Source organism: Heterodontus francisci, chromosome 13 (genome assembly GCF_036365525.1).
Source record: "Heterodontus francisci isolate sHetFra1 chromosome 13, sHetFra1.hap1, whole genome shotgun sequence".
NCBI lineage: Eukaryota > Metazoa > Chordata > Chondrichthyes > Heterodontiformes > Heterodontidae > Heterodontus > Heterodontus francisci.
The window spans coordinates 55,670,083-55,691,717 of NC_090383.1; positions in this window are offsets into that span (position 1 = coordinate 55,670,083).

A 21,635-nucleotide genomic window follows, 5' to 3' on the forward strand; every position below is an offset into this window, starting at 1 on the left:
GTGATATGGACACTGAGGGCTGAATTTTCCAGGTCCTGCAGAGGAGGGTTAGGAGGTGGGTCCAGGAGATAAGTTGCAAATTAGTGCGTCAGGTTGGCTATTCAATGCCTGCCCACTGCCAAGCAATCTTGCAGAGGCAGGGTCAATGCAGCAGCAGCTACCCACCTGGCAGCAACAGGTAGCCAATTAAGCCCATTAATGGGCCAACTGGGGGAATGTTGATGGCACCACTGGGCTCTTCTCAATGACTGATGGGCCTCCCCACTGAGGACAAAGCCCAGTAGGCCACTGGAGGCAGACTCCCAGTGGCAGGCTGGGGGACCATTGAAGCCTCCATTCTATCACCCCAACACAGACCTGCTGGAATGTGATGACCACAGCTGTGGGATTTCCCTCCACAATGATGACCTGACAGCTGTGAGCATGCATGATTTTTAATTTTTCTCAATGCTGCAGAGGGTGCCTCCATTTTGAGGTGACCTCACGGTCTCCTGCCTGCCTCAGCAGCACCCATCACTCCTGGTGGGGCTGCCAGCCAGATATCACAGGGGGCCCTCCTATTGGGCTTCCTGCTTCTATGCTCTGCTGTTCATAATTGAATGGAATTCCCAGAAGCAGCATCTTAATTGGCCACCATCAGGAAGATTGAAACCGATGTTCCACCACGGCCGCTTCCACGCCCAACCCTGAATTGAGGCTGAAGTCAGGATCACGACTAAACTGGGAAATTTCAGTCCTGAGTGTCTGGATTGTAAAATGTTCCATTTCCCAGTATTAACTTGCTTCATCTTGTCACATGCAACAAAGTCAGTCTTAAGATTGCATGGTCTTGGTTGACTGTAATGCTAGCCTTTGATCCAGTGGCAGTGAATCAAGACTTAAATGTAGTTCTGCAGCAAGATGTACATGACATGTACATGACTTTAATGTGTAAACTTGATATTTTACATTATATAGTGTTATGACCAGGTGAGAAAGGTGTCTAGGGGTCTCTTTCAGCCTTCACCTGGTCTTATTGTAACAGGATTTAATTTTAAACACATCGTGTTTTGAGCTCCCCCTTTGGTGAATCCTTGTTCACCACTTTCAAATTATAAGGCAAAGAAATGAGCACAAACAGGCCTTCTTAGGTTTAAAGAAGAAAAGTGAAATTTATTAAAACTTAAACTCTAATTCCGTTAATGCCTACGGATACACACCGCACCCCATGCTAGTATGCAGACATGATATGCAAATAGAGACAGAAAAGAGCCGGAAAAAAAATAGAGAGGTTTGAGGCAATCTCTGAAGAGAGTTTTTTGTTACTGTGCTTCGAGCTTGCTGTAGAGTCCTTGATTGTAGGTTGTCTTGCTTTTCGTTGTGGCCCAGTATTCTTCTTAAACCTTGTTCACTGTAGGAGACTTTTCTCTCTTGGGGTTCATGTGTCTTCAATGGATCTTCAGTTCCGTGAGATAGAGATGGGAGCAGACAGGAGAGAGATGTTTTCAGTCCAGGAGAAAAGAACTTTCTCAGTTCAAATTCTCTGTGGCAAGTTCAAATTCAAAAATCTCCAACAGCCAGTTAGTCATGTGACTAAACTGGCTTGACCAGGTCTTCTGTGTATTGGGAGAGCAGGGACTGGTTCCTTTGATCCAACACTGTCTGCTAGTATGCCAAAAAGGTCTTTGTGGCGAGGGGCCTGGAAATTACTTGCCCTCTTTTCTTCCCAGCAACAATTTTAAGTTTAATGTCAATGTGAGGAAACTAATGTGTCTCATTCTTGGTAGGTGTGGCCTGCATGACAATAGACTAAAGATACCAGTTCTTTAAGGATGTTGTCTAAGCATAGTTAAAAATAAAAGCAAAGACTGGTTTATACTTTTGTCTTCTTCATCTCTTCAGTGTCTAGTGGCACATGAGGCAACTCTTTTCTTTCACTGCTGTACATTCAGCAGATCATGCTCCAGAACAAAATCCCACTTTTTACTTAGACATGTCATGAGCCTGACTCTCAACTCGCTACCAGGACAACCGGTAAGGGGATCACCCCTCCACTCCCATCGACATGAGTACCTTGCTGGATATCATTCCAGTATTTAGAGGCCAAAGCTCTGGTCTGTTGTTTGCCTGGGCACTTATTAATTTACGTACGGAAAATGGTTTTATTCAATTAGCTATAAATCTAAATTACTGGGCTTTACCTGTTTTTTGCATCATTAAAGGATTCCACTATACTTTGTCTTTACCAATAAAAGGACTTTCTGGGCTGCCCTTTGAACTTGGCAGTGCACCCGCATTCGCTGGCCGCCGCCGAGCCCCCGCGATATTAATCGCGAGGGCTCATTTCCATTTCCGCACCACCCCCCTGCCCCCATATTACCCGGGGAGAGGCGGGACATTCAACGCAGTGAGGAAGCCTTTGACAGCTGTGCAGCAGGTGCTGGGCCCTATTTAAGCGCCCCAGCACCTGTTTCCTGACAGCTGTCAAAGAAATACTTGCCTGACTACTGAAGAGTGGAACTGCTGTCAATCTGGCAGCAAAGCAGAAAGTGCTGCAGAAATCCAGCAGGTCAGGCAGCATCTGTGGAGAGAGAAGCAGAGTTAACTTGTCCAAGTTCACAGAGCTGAAAGTTAACTCTGCTTCTCTCTCCACAGATGCTGCCTGACCTGCTGAGTGACCCCAACACTTTCCGCTTTGCTGCCACATACTTACCCTGCTGTGTCCCAGTGTCCTGTGAAGTTGTGATCCTCTTCTCCCACTCAAGTGTAACATTCCTTCTCGTAGGCGTGCCGTACCGGGGTGAATAAAAATTTGCACATTCCAGGACGTGAGACTTAAATAGACCATAAAAGGTATTACAGAGGTTTACAGAGAACACAATGACACAAATGGGAATGCACAGGTGTCACAGCAATGTAAATACATCTTTCACTAAATGTTCCTCACCAACATGTGTGTCCTTTTATCTGTGTGAATGATGTGTGCCAGCATGTAGCACCAATGTCACATCCCTTTGCACCGTTGGCCCTTCAGGAGACCCAACGTATGCAATAACATCATTGCCAGGCCACCATTACTCATGAGTGTCTCCACGGACTCAGTGACATGGACATTGGCTCAGTCAGCTGCTGCCTCTAATGGTTTACACAGGGATGCTGCAGATGTGGACTGGTGCACAGCAGGTGAGCGAGGGTGATGGGTGGCTTGCAGAGTTCATGTCAGTTCCTATGGAGCAGACAGCCTTTGTCTGATAAGCCACTTCCGTACATCCCTACCTCACTGCTAGCCCTGCGTGCACAGCCTGGGTGCCATCTGCCCTCCCATGCATCTTTCATGTTGTAGGTCCTCAGCGTCCTCATAGTCCGAGGAGGAATCCTGTTGATGTCTCTCCTCATCATGCCAGGCCTGGCCCCTATTGGGTGCGTAGTTGTGCAGAGCAGCAAAGAAAGGAGCTGGCCTTTTCGGCCTGTAGTACATGCCGATCTCCTGCTCAATGGTGACTCATGTAGCTCAGTGGCTGGCGTTGTATCTCTCCTCTGCAGCAATGATGGGGTCTCTCAATGGTGTCAGGAGCTATGTCTGCAAGGGATGACCCTTATCTCTAAGAAGTTACCCCTCCATCTGAGTCAGTTCAGTGAACAGTGGTTTTAGTTTTAGTTTCAGAGATACAGCACTGAAACAGGCCCTTCGGCCCACCGAGTCTGTGCCGACCATAAACCACCCATTTATGCTAATCCTACACTAATCCCATATTCCTACCACATCCCCACCTGTCCCTATATTTCCCGACCACCTACCTATACTAGGGGCAATTTATAATGGCCAATTTACCTACCAACCTGCAAGTCTTTGGCATGTGGGAGGAAACTGGAGCACCCGGAGAAAACCCATGCAGACACAGGGAGAACTTGCAAACTCCACACAGGCAGTACCCAGAATGGAACCCGGGTCGCTGGAGCTGTGAGGCTGCGGTGCTAACCACTGCGCCACTGTGCCGCCCTGCAAACTCCACACAGGCAGTACCCAGAAGCCTGGGAAGCCTGGTGGCAGCCGGGAATGGCGCAAGACCCAGGTGTCATGGCAGCTGCCTGAAAAACAGTCACACATTCAAAGCAAGCATCTGCAGTGGTCACATACCAGCTTCACCTAGATTGAGAGGGCTCCTTTAATGGTGATGTCTGCAGGTGGTAGCCTGGCAGTAGGCCTGATGGCCACATGAGTGCAGTCTATGAACATTACAACCTATGGATCTCTGGCAATGGTGCCAGAACCAATGGCCCTCTGGGCCTAGCTGTCAGAGTCTGCCCTGAAGCAGATATCCTCACTGGCCCTCCAGTGCAGGGCATTGGTTACCTCCCTGCTGCAGTGGTGCACTGCTGACTGTGTGACCCCACAAAGGTCTCTGGTGGGCCCCTAAAAAAGTGCAGAGGCGTCAGGCTTGAGAACCACTGCCGCTATGAGGACCAAAGGCATGGAATGTCCACTGGAGCCCATGGACTGCCAGTCATCCTTGAGCAGGGCACAGAGACATGTCACCACCCTCTCTACATGCGCAATCGCCTCTTACACTGGTGCTCTGACATCCGATGGCATGTCATGTGGAGCCTTTGGATGCACAGTAATTGTAATGACGATCTTCCTTTGGGAGCTGCTGCTCACGACCAGGGGCCTGTACGTGGATCACACCTGCACGTTGATATTGCCTCTGGCACATACGGATCCTCACATGCAGAAGATCAAACAATGTAGGATGAACCATACCTATTTCCATGTGATAAATAAAGTTGAACCCTGCATGTATTCGAAGGTTCCTATCAGGACAGGGATTGGTGTTGACGGGTACATCAGCTGCTTTCCTGGATCAACTATGTGGCGTTCCATGGCATTGCCCATCTTGGCCAACACTCAGAGTGGCACAGCATGACCACATCAAGATCCTACCAGCTGAATTGATTGCCCCCACCATCCATACAACTTTAATGCTCCTGCCCTTTCTGGCACCCTCCCCACACACAGGGTGCCTAGTGTGTCATTGCCCCCTCACAAACACAAACACAAACAAACATAGAGCGTATGCTGTTAACGGAGGGATGGTACACAGTACCTCCCTTCATGCCAGCAGAGCTTTCCCACCAGTAATCCCAGACCCTTTCCCTTTTAGAATGCAGAGTGAGACCCCTGTGTATCCCCCCTCCCTCCTCCCTTTAGGTATGCAGAGTGAGATGCCTGAAAAGAAACTTGCCTTCTGCCGCGAAACCTTCTACCTCTGTGGACCCACCGGCTTTTCCAATCGTGAATGGGACGGCAGGTGACAGCCGCCTGTTCATCGAAAAATCAGGAGGTGTCAGTCGAGAGGCGGCGGGCTGCATAATCAGCAAAGGTAAGTACTGTTTACCGTATGCTGATTTTGGTGCCGCCACTATGCGACAGGGGAGCCGCAATGAGGTCCCGCCACCACCGGTAATATGCGGCAGGCCCTTCTTGATGTCACGGGTCGAGGCGGGCCTCTTCCCGCAGAATTTTATCGGCCCCCGCGTCGCGTCCCGCGGTGTTGAGAGGCCGGTAAAATTCAGCCCTCTGTGTGTGATACAATTCATTGGCTATATTCCTCCAGGAAGAATAGATGAAAGCAGGATTTCACACAAAAACTTTACAGATTTGGCCAAATGTCAATTTTAGATCTTCTAAATCTCCAATGTTCTGGAAGAGAACCTGTATGAAGTGCGGTAAAATTATTTATATTTAAATAGTGCATGAGTGCAGTCCAATGTCACCTAATCCTGCAGGAACCATGTAATTTTACAGGTAATGGTGAAAAGAGAATTAGCCTTGTAAATGATACAAGAAAATGCTGATTTGTCTTTTTGAAAATTTATTTTCAGAGCTGTCTTCAATGATTTTTTAAAAAATAGTATTCATAATCTTAAACTCTGGTTTCTGCTGAGTTAGCTGGTTTAAGATGCAGGGCCTCAGCATCCTGTGACCAAGGAGAGGGGAAAAAAATCAGGTATCCTGTTCTTGATCCTGAAATCCTGCTAGACAAGTGCCAGGTATGAACATTATGAGAGGGCAGGGGTGCACTCACCCACCATGGGAAAATAGCTTGCTATCATTTGTCTTCAAAAATGGATATTACAAATGGCCACTGGGGTGAGGTACTGGAGGGCAACTAGTGGCTCTGGAACCATACACCAATATGAGTTAACTTGTTAGGAAGAGAAGAGAAAATTGGAAAAATAAATAAATTTACCTATACAGTATATTGTTATGAAAATCCATTGTACAGAATAGTTTGTAAAAACACGCTTCAGGTATTTTAAAGGTTACACATTACCTATGTGTTGTTGTTGGCAGTAATGGGGAGCATTGTTACTAACAGCACCTTTGTGATTGAGAGCCAAATGATAACTGTAAGCTGCTGCCAGGTTTCAAATAATCCCTTCTTCAATGAAGCGAGCAGCAAGGAAGCATTAGAAAAGCGAGCTGGCCAGTTGGGGAACGAGTACACCTCAGCAGAAATATATCCCTTGTACCATATTTCCTCTTCTTGTGAGTTACACCAGTAATGGCGATGAAAGGAAATATAGGCTAGTCTTCTGTCCACCACAGTGCCTTTGCAATTTTCTTAAACAAAAATTTGCATTTAACATTATGTTAACATAATTAAATCTCTCAAGGTGCTTCAAAGAGTGTTTTCAGACAAAATTTGACACCGAGCCACACAATATTTTAGAATAGGAAAAGTTTAATCATAGAGGTAGGTTTTAGAAAGCGTTCTAAAGGGGGAGAGACAGGTGGAGAGGTTTCGGGATTGAATTCCAGAGATTAAGGTCTAGACAGCTAAAGTCATGGCTGCCAATGGAGAGGGGAAGGAAATCAGGGATGCATAAGAGGCCAGAATTGGAGGAAAGCATATTTCTCAGAGGGTTGCCACGCTGGGGGAGGTTACAGAGATAGGTACATAAGGATTAGAACTTTAAACTTGTGCTGTTGCTTGGCTGGGAGCCAACGTTGATCAGTGAGTACAGAGGTGATGGGTGAACAGGTCTTGGTGCGAGTCAGGATATGGGTGGCAGAGTTTTGGATGAGCTCAAGTTTACGGAGGGTGGAAGATGGAAGGCCAGCCAGGAGAGCATCGGGATAGTCAAGCCTGGAGGTTGTAAAAAAATTCAGGACACACTTTCTCAAATAATCATGTCCAAGGAACAGTTCTCCAGATGTGCATACAGAGAGCCATTGGTAGATTTGGTAAAGTTTGCTTCTGAGTTATGGTAAGTTGGCCTACATTTACATTCTGACGGCCAAAACAATGGCAATAATTTAAGTAAGGTAATTTGATAATTATCACCAGTGGAGGAAAACTACATGGTCAAATAGGAGTGGAGGTGTCAGCTGATACAACCTGCTGTTGCCCAGTATTATCAGCTCGGAAGGAAATTCTTATTTACTGTTCAACAAGTAGTTTAGACGCAGTTTGTAATCCCAATGTATTATGTCATGTTAAATGCAACATTGTACTTTCTAGTACCAAACCCCACATTAAAATGTTAAATTCCTGCAGCATGAACCCAGCAATTCATGCACAGGTTCATTTCTCAGCTCTGCTTCCATATATTTCTTTAACAAAAAGGTTAGCATATTCATTACCAAATGGCTCAAAGAGTAAAAGATTGTAGGAGCATGTGTTAATCCTTCAACTGCTGACAGGTCTAGAATATAGAATCATTGGAGTTTTACCACACAGAGCACTGTTTGCCCATCATGCCTGTGTCAGCTCTCTAAAAGAGAGGGACTCTCCCCCACAGGGGACATGGTCCTCTGCCCTACCCTTTCCCCATAAACTTTTAACATTTTTCATTTTCAAGTATTTATCCATTTCACTTTTAAAGATGCTACTGGTTTAGTTTCACAAGTCTCCCTACTCTTTCCTTTTGCTTTTTTGATGATGATCAATTCACCCAACCACTCAACATAGTTTTCCTTATTTACCTTCTGATAGATTCATTGAGTCGTTTACGCCACAAAAGGAGGTCATTCGGCCCAACGAGTCCATGCTGGCTCTCCACAGAGCTATGCTGTCAGTCCCATTCCCCAGCTCGATCCCTGTAGCCCTGTAAGTCTCAAAGCCTTTCATCATTCTGAACGTCTCTATTAGAACTTCACTTAAGCTTCTTTGTTCTACTGAAATGAAGCCCATATCTTTAATATTGTCATGCAGGCCCCCACCTGCCAAAAATGAGGCACATTTATTTCGCCACATGGACATTAAATTGTAAAATTGTTACTGGAAAGAAAAGAAAGCCTATTACAGGGGGTTGCCAAGCCCCTGACTGGAAAGACATTTGCAGAGAAACAGACAGTGCTTGGAAAGGACAAAGGGGCCACTCCCTGCTCCAATTTAATCCACAATGGGCTTTTGATTACCAGACATTGAAGGTGGAGAAGCTAGCATTCCAGGTTAACTGCTAAGATGGCCGAATACACAAACAGACGTGGTCAGACCAGATTAGTCACATGACTAACTGGCTGTTGGAGTTTTTTGAATTTGAACTTGTCACAGAGAATTTGAACTCAGAAAGCTCTTTGCTCCTGGACTGGAAAAGACTTCTCTCCTGTCTGCTCTCATCTCTCTCACCAGCTTCAGAAATCATTGAAAACATATGAAGCCCAAGAGAGAAAAGTCTTCTACAGTGAACAAGGTTTAAGAAGAATACTGGACCCCAACGAAAAGCAAGATCTACCTGCAATCAAGGACTACAGTGAGCTCGAAGCACAGTAACAAAAACTCTTCTTCAGAGATTGCCTCAAACCTCTCTATTTTTCTTCTGCTCTTTTCTGTCTCTATTTGCATGTGCATATTACATCTGCATATTAGCATGGGGTGCGGCGTGTATCCGTAGGCGTTAATGGAAGAGTTTAAGTTTTAATAAATTTCACTTTTCTTCTTTAAACCTAAGAAAGCCTGTTTGTGCTCATTTCTTTGCCTTTTAACTGGAAAGTGATGAACAAGGATTCACCAAGGGGGAGCTCAAAACACGGTGTGTTTAAAATTAAAACCCTGTTACAACAAGACCAGCTGAAGGCTGAAAAAGACCCCTTACACACCTTTCTCAACTGATCGTAACAATTTCCTATCTCTGGTATCACCAATGAAATTCTTCTGCACACTTTCTATGATCTTGGACGTCCAGGTCAGGACACAATATTCAAACCCCAATATGACCGGTGGTTCACATGTTTATTTTTATCTCTCTTTTATACTAGAGGCCCCTATTATTAAAACTTAAGACTGCTTATGTTTTTTATTTCAATGGCTTTGCCTATTTTTAAAGATGTGTGTATTTAAATCTGTCAGTATCTCTGCTCTTCTGCTCCTTTTTAATGATTCTTAAAGGTTGGACTAAAATGCACCCGCTGTTAGAATCAGAGAAACTTAAACAGTAGAAGAGAGAATTTACGGGGAGAAAGAGCAATGAATGGATGGCAGCAAATGGCCACGGATAGACATGCTTAGTGAGGAGCTCTGGAGTGAGCCGACTGCCCAGGAGTCATCTGTGTCTTAACTAGCACCAAGTCCCATTCACCTATCACCCCTGTGCTCGCTGACCTACTTTGGCTTCCGGTCAAGCAATGTCTTGATTTTAAAATTCAGATCCTTGTTTTCAAATCCCTCCATGGCCTCGCCCTTCCCTATCTCTGTAATTTCTTGCAGCTCCACAACCCTCTGAGATATCAACGCTCCTCTAATTCTGACCTCTTGTGCATCCCCAATTTTAATCACCCATTGGTGGTAGTGCCTTCAGTTGCCTAGGCCCTAAGCTCTGGAATACCTTCCCACACAGGAGTGATGCAGTGGTTAGCACCACAGCCTCACAGCTCTAGTGACCCGGGTTCAGTTCTGGGTACTGCCTGTGTGGAGTTTGCAAGTTCTCCCTGTGACCACATGGGTTTCTGCCGGGTGCTCTGGTTTCCTCCCACAGCCAAAGATTTGCAGGTTGATAGGCAAATTGGCCATTGTAAATTGCCCCTAGTGTAGGGAATGTGGGATTAATGTAGGGTTGGTATAAATGGGTGGTTGATGGTCAGCACAGACTCAGTGGGCCAAAGGGCCTGTTTCAGTGCTGTATCTCTCTCTACCTCCCTATTTGCTTTCTTCCTTTAAGGCAATCCTTACAACCTACCTCTTTGACCAAGCTTTTGGTCATCTGACCTAATATCTGCTTATGTGGGTGAATGTCATATTTTGTTTGATAATGCTCCTGTGAAGTGCCTGGGGATGCTTTATTACATTAAATGTGCACTATCTTCTTCTTCTTTGGCCTCCTTATCTCGAGGGACAATGGGTAAGCGGCTGGAGGTGGTCAGTGGTGTGTGAAGCAGCACCTGGAGTGGCTATAAAGGCCAATTCTAGAGTGACAGGCTCTTCAGCAGGTGCTGCAGAAAAATTTGTTTGTCGGGGCTGTGACACAGTTGGCTCTCCCCTTACGCTTCTGTCTTTTTCCCTGCCAACTGCTAAGTCTCTTCGACTCGCCACACTTTAGCCCCGCCTTTATGGCTGCCCGCCAGCTCTGGCGAACACTGGTAACTGACTCCCACGACTTGTGATCAATGTCACAGGACTTCATGTCGCGTTTGCAGACGTCTTTAAAGCGGAGACATGGACGGCCGGTGGGTCTGATACCAGTGGTGAGCTCGCTGTACAATGTGTCTTTGGGGATCCTGCCATCTTCCATGCGGCTCACATGGCCAAGCCATCTCAAGCGCCGCTGACTCAGTAGTGTGTATAAGCTGGAGATGTTGGCCGCCTCGAGGACTTCTGTGTTGGAGATACGGTCCTGCCACCTGATGCCAAGTATTCCCTGGAAGCAGCGAAGATGGAATGAATTGAGAAGTCGCTCTTGGCTGACGTACATTGTCCAGGCCTCGCTGCCATAGAGCAAGGTACTGAGGACACAGGCCTGATACACTCGGACTTTTGTGTACCGTGTCAGTGCGCCATTTTCCCACACTCTCTTGGCCAGTCTATACACAGCAGTGGAAGCCTTTCCCATGCGCTTGTTGATTTCTGCATCTAGAGGCAGGTTACTGGTGATAGTTGAGCCTAGGTAGGTGAACTCTTTAACCACTTCCAGAGCGTGGTCACCAATATTGATGGATGGTGCATTTCTGACGTCCTGTCCCATGATGTTCATTTTCTTGAGGCTGATGTTTAGGCCAAATTGATTGCAGACAGCCGCAAACCTGTCGATGAGACTCTGCAGACACTCTTCAGTGTGAGATGTTAAAGCAGCATCGTCAGCAAAGAGGAGTTCCCTGATGAGGACTTTCCGTACTTTGGACTTCGCTCTTAGACGGGCAAGGTTGAACAACCTGCCCCCGATCTTGTGTGGAGCAAAATTCCTTCTTCTGAAGACTTGAATGCATGTGAGAGCAGCAGGGAGAAGAAAATCCCAAAAAGTGTGGGTGCGAGAACACAGCCCTGTTTCACGCCACTCAGGATAGGAAAGGGCTCTGATGAGGTGCCGCTATGTTGAATTGTCATGGAATGAGGTGATGATACTTAGTAGCTTTGGTGGACATCCAATCTTATCTAGTAGTCTGAAGAGACCACGTCTGTTGACGAGGTCAAAGGCTTTGGTGAGATCAATGAAAGCAATGTAGAGGGGCATCTGTTGTTCACGGCATTTCTCCTGTGTCTGATGAAGGGAGAACAGCATGTCAATGGTCGGTCTCTCTGCACGAAAGCCACACTGTGCCTCAGGGTAGACGCGCTCGGCCAGCTTCTGGAGCCTGTTTAAAGCGACTCGGGCAAAGACTTTCCTCACTATGCTGAGCAGGGAGATTCCACGGTAGTTGTTGCAGTCACCGCGGTCACCTTTGTTTTTATAGAGGGTGATGATATTGGCATCGCGCATGTCCTGAGGTACTGCTCCCTCGTCCCAGCACAGGCAAAGCAGTTCATGTAGTGCTGAGAGTATGGTAGGCTTGGCACTCTTGATTATTTCAGGGGTAATGCTGTCCTTCCCAGGGGCTTTTCCACTGGCTAGAGAATCAATGGCATCACTGAGTTCCGATTTTGTTGGCTGTACGTCCAGCTCATCCATGCCTGGTAGAGGCTGGGCTGCGTTGAGGGCAGTCTCGGTGACAACATTCTCCCTAGAGTACAGTTCTAGGTAGTGCTCAACCCAGCGGTCCATTTGCTTGCGTTGGTCAGTGATTATGTCCCCTGATTTAGATTTGAGGGGGGCGATCTTCTTGATGCCATCATACATTCCTCCGATGTTTCTGGTGTCTGAGGCCAGCTGAATATGACTGCATAGGTGTTGCCAGTAGTCATTTGCGCAGCGCCTGGCTGTTCTTTGTGCAGTGCTTCTGGCTGCTTTAAGTGCTACGGATGTTAACTCGCTGGGGGCTTTCTTGTAGTTCAACAGTGCAATGCGCTTAGTGGCTATGACAGGTTCCAGCTCTTCAATATGGGATTGAAACCAGTCTGCATTCCTCTTCGCACTATAAATATATCATTATGATATATTCAAGATAATTAAATAATACTCATTATGACCGATAACAACAGTATAACTGTACCAACTGTGTGACTTTGCCATGCTTGCAGTTATATTACAAAGACTTTAAACATATAATGGTAGAGATCCTGCTGGGTTGCACGAGTTTTGCCACATAATTCACCTTAACTTGGCCAAACCAGTGTAAAAGATTGAGGAATTTCAAGCACCAGTTAGGTCCGGTGCAAATTAAGTAATCTTTTGTGCTGGTTTAAAAAACATCATGCTGGAAGCCAGTCTTGCCCACAAAATTGGCCATGCACGCAGGTCAAATTAATGAGTATGGCGAGTTTCCACGAATTACTCCAACTTGTGGCCCTTTGATGAGGCTCTTCAAATTAAACGCCTTTTTAGGCACAAAGATAATAGTAGGCACTCTTTAAAGTTTAGTATTGAATTTACTAAGAAACTAACGAGTGGGCACCACTGAAACTAGTAAATGGTTCAGTATAGATTTTTTAAAAGTCATTTTCGGTTATTTAAAACCAGGTAGTGGACTAAACACTCTTCTTAAAATGTTTGTGAGAAACCTAATTTCAGCTCTCTTACTAAGGTGCACAGGGCTACCACTCATAAATAAATCAAGGAATACTTAAAAATAGCAGGGGGAAAACAATTACATTTTAAAATGCTGTACAATTGAGCTGGTTCATGTAAGATTTTACATTTGCAATTATACAAGTTTGAGCAGAAATTTGAAGCATAACTCCACCAGAAAACCAGTGCAATCCTGACCACAATTTGTACCCAGATTGCTGATTGCACCAAAGTGGAAAATCTGACTCATACTCTTTTATATTCTCAGGTACTGCAGCACAAGGATCTGATGGAGCACTGATTACTGGTAAGTGAGCATGAGGTAAACTTTTTCAAAGAGACGGGTGCTATTTTTTAATACACTGCATATTAGAAGGGACTTCAGAACTGTTTTGCATTTTAAATTCAGATGACTTGTACAAACTGTGCGAGATTTACTTTTGTGGTTCATGATATCATTGAAACTCCTTTCACATATTATAATAGTAGCTTCCTAGATCTGGGAGAGAGTACAGGGCAGTACATACGAACATACGAATTAGGAGCAGGAGTAGGCCACTCGGCCCTTCGAGCCTGTTCTGCCATTCAATAAGTTCATGGCTGAACTGATTAGTCCACATTTCCACCTACCCCCGATTACCTTCCAGCCCCTTGCTTATCAAGAATCTATCTACCTCTGCCTTAAAAATATTCAAAGACTCTGCTTCCACCACCTTTTGAGGAAGAGAATTCCAAAGACTCACGACCCTCTGAGAGAAAAAATTTCTCCTCATCTCTGTCCCTTATTTTTAAACAGTGACCCCTAGTTCGAGATTCTCCCACAAAAGGAAACATCCTTTCCACATCCACCCTGTCAAGACCCCTCAGGATCTTATATGTTTCAATCAAATAGCCTCTTACTCTTCTAAATTCCAGCGGATACAAGCCTAGCCTGTCCAATTTTTCCTCATAAGATAGCCTGCCCATTCCAGGTATTAGTCAAGTAAACCTTCTCTGTACTGCCTCCAATGCATTTACATCCTTCCTTAAATAAGGAGACCAATACTGTACACAGTACTCCAGATGTGGTCTCACCAATGCCCTGTATGGCTGAAGCATAACTTCCCTACTTTTGTATCAATTCCCCTAGCAATAAACGATAACATTCTATTAGCTTTCCTAATTACGTGCTGTACCTGCATACTAACTTTTTGTGATTCATGCACAAGGACACCTAGATCCTTCTGCATCTCAGAGTCTGCAATCCCACACCATTTAGATAATATGCTTCTTTTTTATTCTTCCTGCCAAAGTGGACAATTTCCCACTTTCCCACATTACACTCCATTTGCCAAGTCTTTGGCCACTCATTTAACCTATCAACACCCCTTTGTTAGCCCCCTTATGTCCTCTTCACAAGTTACTTTCTTATCTATCTTTGTGTAATCAGCAAAGTTAGCAACTATACCTTCGGTCCCTTCATCTAAGTCATTTATATAAATTATAAAAGGTTGAGGCCCCAGCAAAGATCCCTGTGGCACACCACTCGTTACATCTTGCCAACTAGAAAATTATTATTTATTACCCATTATTACCCATTATGCCTACTCTGTTTCCTGTTAGCAAGCCAATCTTCTATCCATGCCAATATATTACCCCCTACACCATGAGCTTTTATTTTCTGCAATAACCTTTGATGTGGCACCTTATCAAATGCCTTCTGGAAATCTAAGTGCAATACATCCACCGGTTCCCCTTTATCCACAACACATGTAACTCCCTCAAAGAACTCCAATAAATTGGTTAAACATAATTTTCCTTTTACAAAACCATGTTGATTCTGCCTGATTACCTTGAATTTTTCTAAATGCTCTGCAATAATGTCTTTCATAATAGCTTCTAACATTTTCCCTAAGACAGATGTTAAGCTAACTGGCCTGTAGTTTCCTACTTTCTGTCTCCCTCCCTTTTTGAATAAAGGAGTTACATTTGCTATTTTCCAATCTAATGGAACCTTCCCCGACTCTAGGGAATTTTGGAAAATTAAAACTAATGCATCAACTATCTCACTAGCCACTTCTTTTAACACCCTAGGATGAAGTCCATCAGGACTTGACTTGTCAGTCCGCAGCTCCAACAATTTGTTCAGTACCACTTCCCTGGTGATTGTAATTTTCTTGAGTTCCTCCCTCCCTTCCATTTCCTGACTGACAGCTAATACTAGGATGTTACTTGTATCCTCAATAGTGAAGACCCATGCAAAATATCTGTTCAATTCATTTGCCATCTCCTTATTATCCATTATTAATACCCCAGATTTACTTTCTATAGGATCAATGCTCACTTTGTTAACTCTTTTCTTTTTCAAATATCTCTAGAAACTCTTACTATCTGTTTTTATATTTCTGGCTAGCTTTCTCTTGTACTCTAATTTTACCTACCTTATCAATCTTTTAGTCATTCTTTGCTGCTTTTTATATTCTGTCCAATCTTCTGACCTGCATCCCATCTTTGCACAATTATAGGCTTTTTCTTTAAATTTGATATTATCTTTAACTGTTTTAGTTAATCACGGATGGCGGGTCCCACCCTTGGAATTTTTCTTTCTCGTTGAAATATATCTATTCTGTGTATTCTGAAATAGCCCCTTAAATGTCTGCCATTGCATCTCTATTGACCTATCCCTTAACCTGATTTGCCAGTTCACTTTAGCTAGCTCTGCTTTCACACCCTCATAATTGCCCTTATTTAAGTTTAAAATGCTAGTCTTGGACCCACTCTTCTCTCCCTAAAACTGAATGTAAAATTAAATCATATTATGATCACTGCTACTTCGGGGCGCCTTAACTATGAGGTCATTACTTAATCCTGTTTCATTGCACAATACCAGTTCTCATATAGCCTGCTCTCTAGTTGGCTCCAGAACATATTGTTCCAAGAAAATATCCCAAAAATATTCTATGTACTCCTCATCTAGACTACCTCTGCCCATTTGATTTTTCCAGTCTATATGCAGGTTAAAATCCTCCATAATTATCCCCCAGTAATCACACTGAGGGATTTACTCTTGAGGACAATGCATGACTGTTAGAATTTCAGAATGTTAATGAAATTAGTAATATTAGCATAGATGAATGTATTATTTTAGATTGAATTAAGAAACCAAAAATAGATAGAACAGCCGGGCCGGGTGATATCAATCCGAGGGTAAATGGGTGCCATGTTGTACAAATCCCTTGCCTATGTTTTTAGTAGCTCACTGCACTCTGGTACAGTTCTCATAGTAAGGAGGCTAATGTAGTCACCATCTTTAAAAAAGGTGACAAGACGGACCCGGATAACTATAGGGCCATTAGTTTGATATTATTAATAAGAAAGATGCTTGGGGGAATCATTAAGAATCCAATCTGTGATTACTACGATAGAAAGCGCCATATTATGGACACCCAACATGACTTCAAAAAAGGGGATCTGGTCTTACAAATTTAAGAAGTCACCAAGATGGTAGATGAGGGAAGACTAATAGAGCAAAAAACCTTTGGCGTGGGTTTCCACCGGGTGCTCCGGTTTCCTCCCACACCCAAAGACTTGCAGGTTGAAAGGTAAATTGGCCATTGTAAATTGTCCCTAGTGTAGGTAGGTGTAGGAGGTTGGTGGGGATGTGGTAAGGAATATGGGATTAATGCAGGATTGGTATAAATGGGTAGTTGTTGGTCAGCACAGACTCGGTGGGCTGAAAGGCCTGTTTCAGTGCTGTATCTCTCTATGACTCTATGACTCTAAGTTACCACACAAGAAGCTTCTCTTTAAGTATTAGTGGCAATATAATGAGCTAGATTGGGAACTGACTAGAAGGCCGTAGACAGAAGATAGCTTTAAAGGATTTGGATCTGTTTCGATACCAATCACCAGTAGTGTTCTGCAGGAATCTGTGTTGGGACCATTAATCTTTACTATATTTATTAATCTAGATGCAAGTGTTGGGGCACAATCTGCTAATTTTCAGATGATTTTAAGGTTTGTTCAAGTGTCAGGACTGTAGACAATGCTCGATGACTTCTTGATGTTTTGGAAGATTGGGCTCATGACTGGAAAATGGTGTTTAATTTGGAAAAGTGCAGTGTTATGCATGTGGGCAAGGTGAATGCTCAACATATGTACGCTCATCAGAGACAAACATTAAAGAAGGTGAAGAAAGAAAGAGATCTGAGTATTCGAGTGCATAGATCTCAAACGATTCGTGAGCAATGCCATGAAGTGAATAGGGTGTTGGGTTGCATTCATAGGACAATTGACTATCAGACAAAACATTTTATTTTGTCCTTGAAGAAGACCTTGGTCTGGACTCAGATGGAACACTGTGTCCAGTTTTGCTCTCTGCACATTGTTGGTAATATTGATGCTTTTTAAGGGTGAAAAATAAGGCCAAAAGACTAATTCTCAATTTAAAGCATCTTAGTTATCAGCTAAAAGAGCTGGGACTCACTTTAGAGATGTGTAGACTTAGGGGTGATATGATTGAGGTTTATAAGATCATGAAGGTAATAGTTTGAGTTCACTGTTAGTTCCAATTTAAAAGGTTAGGGAGGAGCAGGAGTCACAATTGTAAGTTGTATAAGGCCAGATCTAGGTTAGATGTCAGCATCTGGTTTGCTTCCCAGAGAATAGTGGACTTCTGGAACAGGCCTTGTGCGCTGGACACCAATTCACTGAATTCCTTCCAGCAAGGGCTGGAGCGAAAATCACCCCTTACTAAAGATAGATACTGGAAGGAATTATCAGGACAAGAGTGATTTGAATCGTTGACGTCGGTGGGAGAGGGTGGGGGAGGGGGCAGCCGGATACAGAATATTCCAGATTTTTTTCTGCCCTAATTGATCTGAGATGTTAATCTCTTTTTTCGTGTCTTCCAAGAAGGTTTTGTGGTTTTGGGTGGGTGAAGAGTGTATATATTGTGATATTCAAGGCATTACAATTGTTTGGGACAGGCTAGATGAACCAAAGGATTTTCTTCTGTCTGTCATTGTTTCTATGCTCATAGGTAGGGTGTCAAGGCCTTAGAGTGGGTGTATTTATTTGAACAGCTCAGGGATGTGGGACTTCAGTTACATGGTGAAACCAGAGAAGCTGGTAGCATAGTAGATTAAGGGAAGATTTTATACTGGTGCTCAAAATCATGAAGGATTTTGACAAAGTAAATAAGGAGAAACTGTTTCCAGTAGCAAAAGGGTTTATAACCAGATGACACAGATTGAAGGTAAGTGGCAAAAGAGCCAGAGACGAGATTAGGAGAAAAATTTTACGCAATGAATTGTTATGATCTGGAATAGACTGCCTGAAAATGTTATGGAAGCAGATTCAATAAAAACTTACGAAAAGGAATTGGATAAATACTTGAAGGAGAAAAATTTGCAGGACTATGGGGAAAGGGCAGGGGAATGGGACTAATTTCTTTCAAAGAGCCAGCAGTGCGATGAAGGGCTGAAAGGCCTCATTCTGTGCTGTGTCATTTTATGATTCTATGAAATTATGTAATAAATGATGAGTGTAGCTTGAGCAGTTCATCACTATTGCTGACCTCACGATTATGTTAGTCGTTTAGTAGTACAGAACTTGAGTATTGCTGAAAATAGAGACATGTTGTCGAAGCTTTTCGTCTTGCGCTCATGAGGTCAATCGCGAGAATAACCAATCAGAGTCAAGCTGCCTGGTTTTATTTTTAAACAAAGCTTGGCAGTTAACTGTCAGTTACCGTAAACTGGTGCATTCGCCATGGCAATGCCTGTACCAATCAGAGTTCATTTGACAACCAATAAGCACTCTCTTCTCATGCAATATAAGTTGTTGTTTTCCCTTACACTGGTTATTCTTGCGATTGTCTTGATGAGTGCAAGATAAAAATCTTCGATAACATGTCTTTATTTTCAGCGATTACATTAATGTTAAACTTGTCCCTGGCACCTCTTCATTTTATCATGTGTAGGCTATCACTGTAAACAAGGGTGAACTGTGAGGATTTTGCTTTTGATTTTTATTGTGTTGAGCAGCCATCTGTATTGAGGACTCTCAGCATGTTCTGTGTCTGTAAGCCATGATGGCATTCATACAAGAGAATGTGAGGCGATGATTAAAAATAATTAGCCATTGACTCAGTTCTATATTTAGAGTATTCTATATGCAGTAATTATAGACGGTCCCTTTAATGGTATCTTTAGAGCATTGGCATGTCTTACCAACAGCAATTTGCATGTACATAATGGCATCGTGTCCTGACAGTATTTTATAAGAGCAAGAGTGGAATTTGGGAACAAAGGAATAAAGGTATAGTTGAAAAAATATATTTGAAGGGGCCTTTGAAGGCAGAGATACAAATAGAAAAGCAAAATTGTCTTGGAAGTGAGTTTCAGCTAATCCATAAAAGATCACACACTGATCATAGAGCAGAAAGGCTACAAGAACAAGCAATAATCCAGAATCAGAGGAACAGAGCATATGGATGCCGATGTATGCCATCAGGAGAATAAGGTGTGGCAAAGGCGTATAGGACTTGAAAACCAGAAGGTAGATTTGGGGCACAAGAAGGCATTTCAGCTGGATGAAGAAGGGATTGGTGAGTATGGTGAACTTTGTGCAGGAATAAATTGGTTTAGCTGAAGTTTATCAAAGATAGAGACATGGAGGCTCGTGAGGAGACCACCTGAGAAATTAAACCTTGAGATGGTGAAAAGATGGATGAGACTTTCAGCAGCAGTAGAGTAAGGTCAGGAAATAAGTAGGCAATATTCCAGAGGTGCAGGAGAATGGGCTTGATGATGGAACAGATGTGGAATTGAAAGCTCAGCTCACAGTTGAATGAAATACCAAATGTGTGTCTTGCCAAGTTTAGGCTGAGCCAGCAGCCAGAGAAGCTGAAGGAAGATTGAACCAGAGTTACGTAGATACGATTAAGCCAAGCAAGGTGGATTCAGTTTGTTAAAGTTTACTGCAGGAAGTTTTGGCTTATCCAGGATTTCGTGTCAAGAGAGACAGCACCCAGCATCCCTGCAGTCAAAGGTCATGGTGGAGAGGTTGATTTGAATATCATACGCATACACATAGAAGCCGACTGCATGTTTGCAGATGATGTCACCCAGTGGTTGTATGTAGATGATAAATAGAAGGGAACAAAGGGTGGAACTCTGGGCACACTGAAGGAGGTCAAGGGAAATTTTTCAGGAGATGACATAACTGCTTTGGGACAGGTGGGAATGGAACAATGAGAAAGCAGTGCCGCATCAGAGGGTCATGGAGAGGAAGATGTGGAGGGGAATAGAATTTCAATGTTAATTGCTTACTAATTGTGTTTAATTGTATGCAGGTGGTGGGCATTAACTGGTGTTTCACTTGAATCCCTATAAATAGTGTTACGACTGACAACTCCAGTCAAAGCCCCCAATCAAAATGTGCAATACTGAATGTGGTGGGAGAAATGCACTGTTACTTCAATCCCGTCCCTCCACAGGTTGCCTAACATACCACTTTAAACTTTCCAAATTAAAGAAAGACCTAGTCAAAATGTACCATCTATTAACCCCTGAATGAGGCTAATCAAACCAGATGTCCTTAAATCAACAAATTAACTGTTTAATCAGAAAACTAAATTTTAAACACTATGAAGATATAAACAACATTTAAAATAGAAAAAATTAGAGTCCTTGCAAATTTACAGTCCAATGTTGCTTGAAGTCCTCACAGCCGTCCAATGGGGAAAAAAGGTTCTTCCACAGTAGAACAGTCTGTAGTCTAACTCCAGCAGTAAATGATGCTTTCCTTCTCCTTTTCAACAATTAACAACTAGCAAACACGTCCAATAGAATTAATCTGACTTTAGAGTTTTTGAGGGGTAAAAGATTTTTACAGTCTAACTTCCCTTCCTTCAGTTGAAATTACCAGAAATTTCGGTTTTGGCTTGACTTTTTTTAGAATTTTGAGAGATAATAATTAAACAGACAAAATTCTCTTCCTTCAGCTTAAATGGCAGAGAGCTAGTCTTTCAGGTGCTAACACCAGTTGTCTGTCTGTGTTCTCTGTTAGAACAAACTGTCTCCTACTAAAAAGCCAGTTCAAAACTGAACTGTAACAAATGTATCGCATGATGCTCAATCCAAGTGGCTGTACCCTTTGAATCAAAGTCTCCGAATAGCTGTATCCAAGGCAACGAAAATGCACCTTCTCGGTAACTCCAGAGGCCTACTGGTTCTTAAAGCAGTACAGCTCCTTTTCCAGCCTTAAAGCCAAACCACATATTCCCGACTGGGATACATATTTGTCTTTAGCTATTCTGGCTAAGAATTATGCTGTAGGATTGCATGCTGGGAATTTTGGGGATGCACGTCCATTTTAATGAGAATGCATATCATAAAATGGCCCTGCACGCAAATTCCCGATACATGCTCCTGACACACAAAACTTTTAAAAGAGCTATAATCAAAATAAATGCTCTGCAAAATTTCAGCAGGTATAATCTACTCACTTTAATTCAAAGTTGATGAAGTGAAATTTTCTGATAATTCACATTTGTTAGGAACTAAATTCTA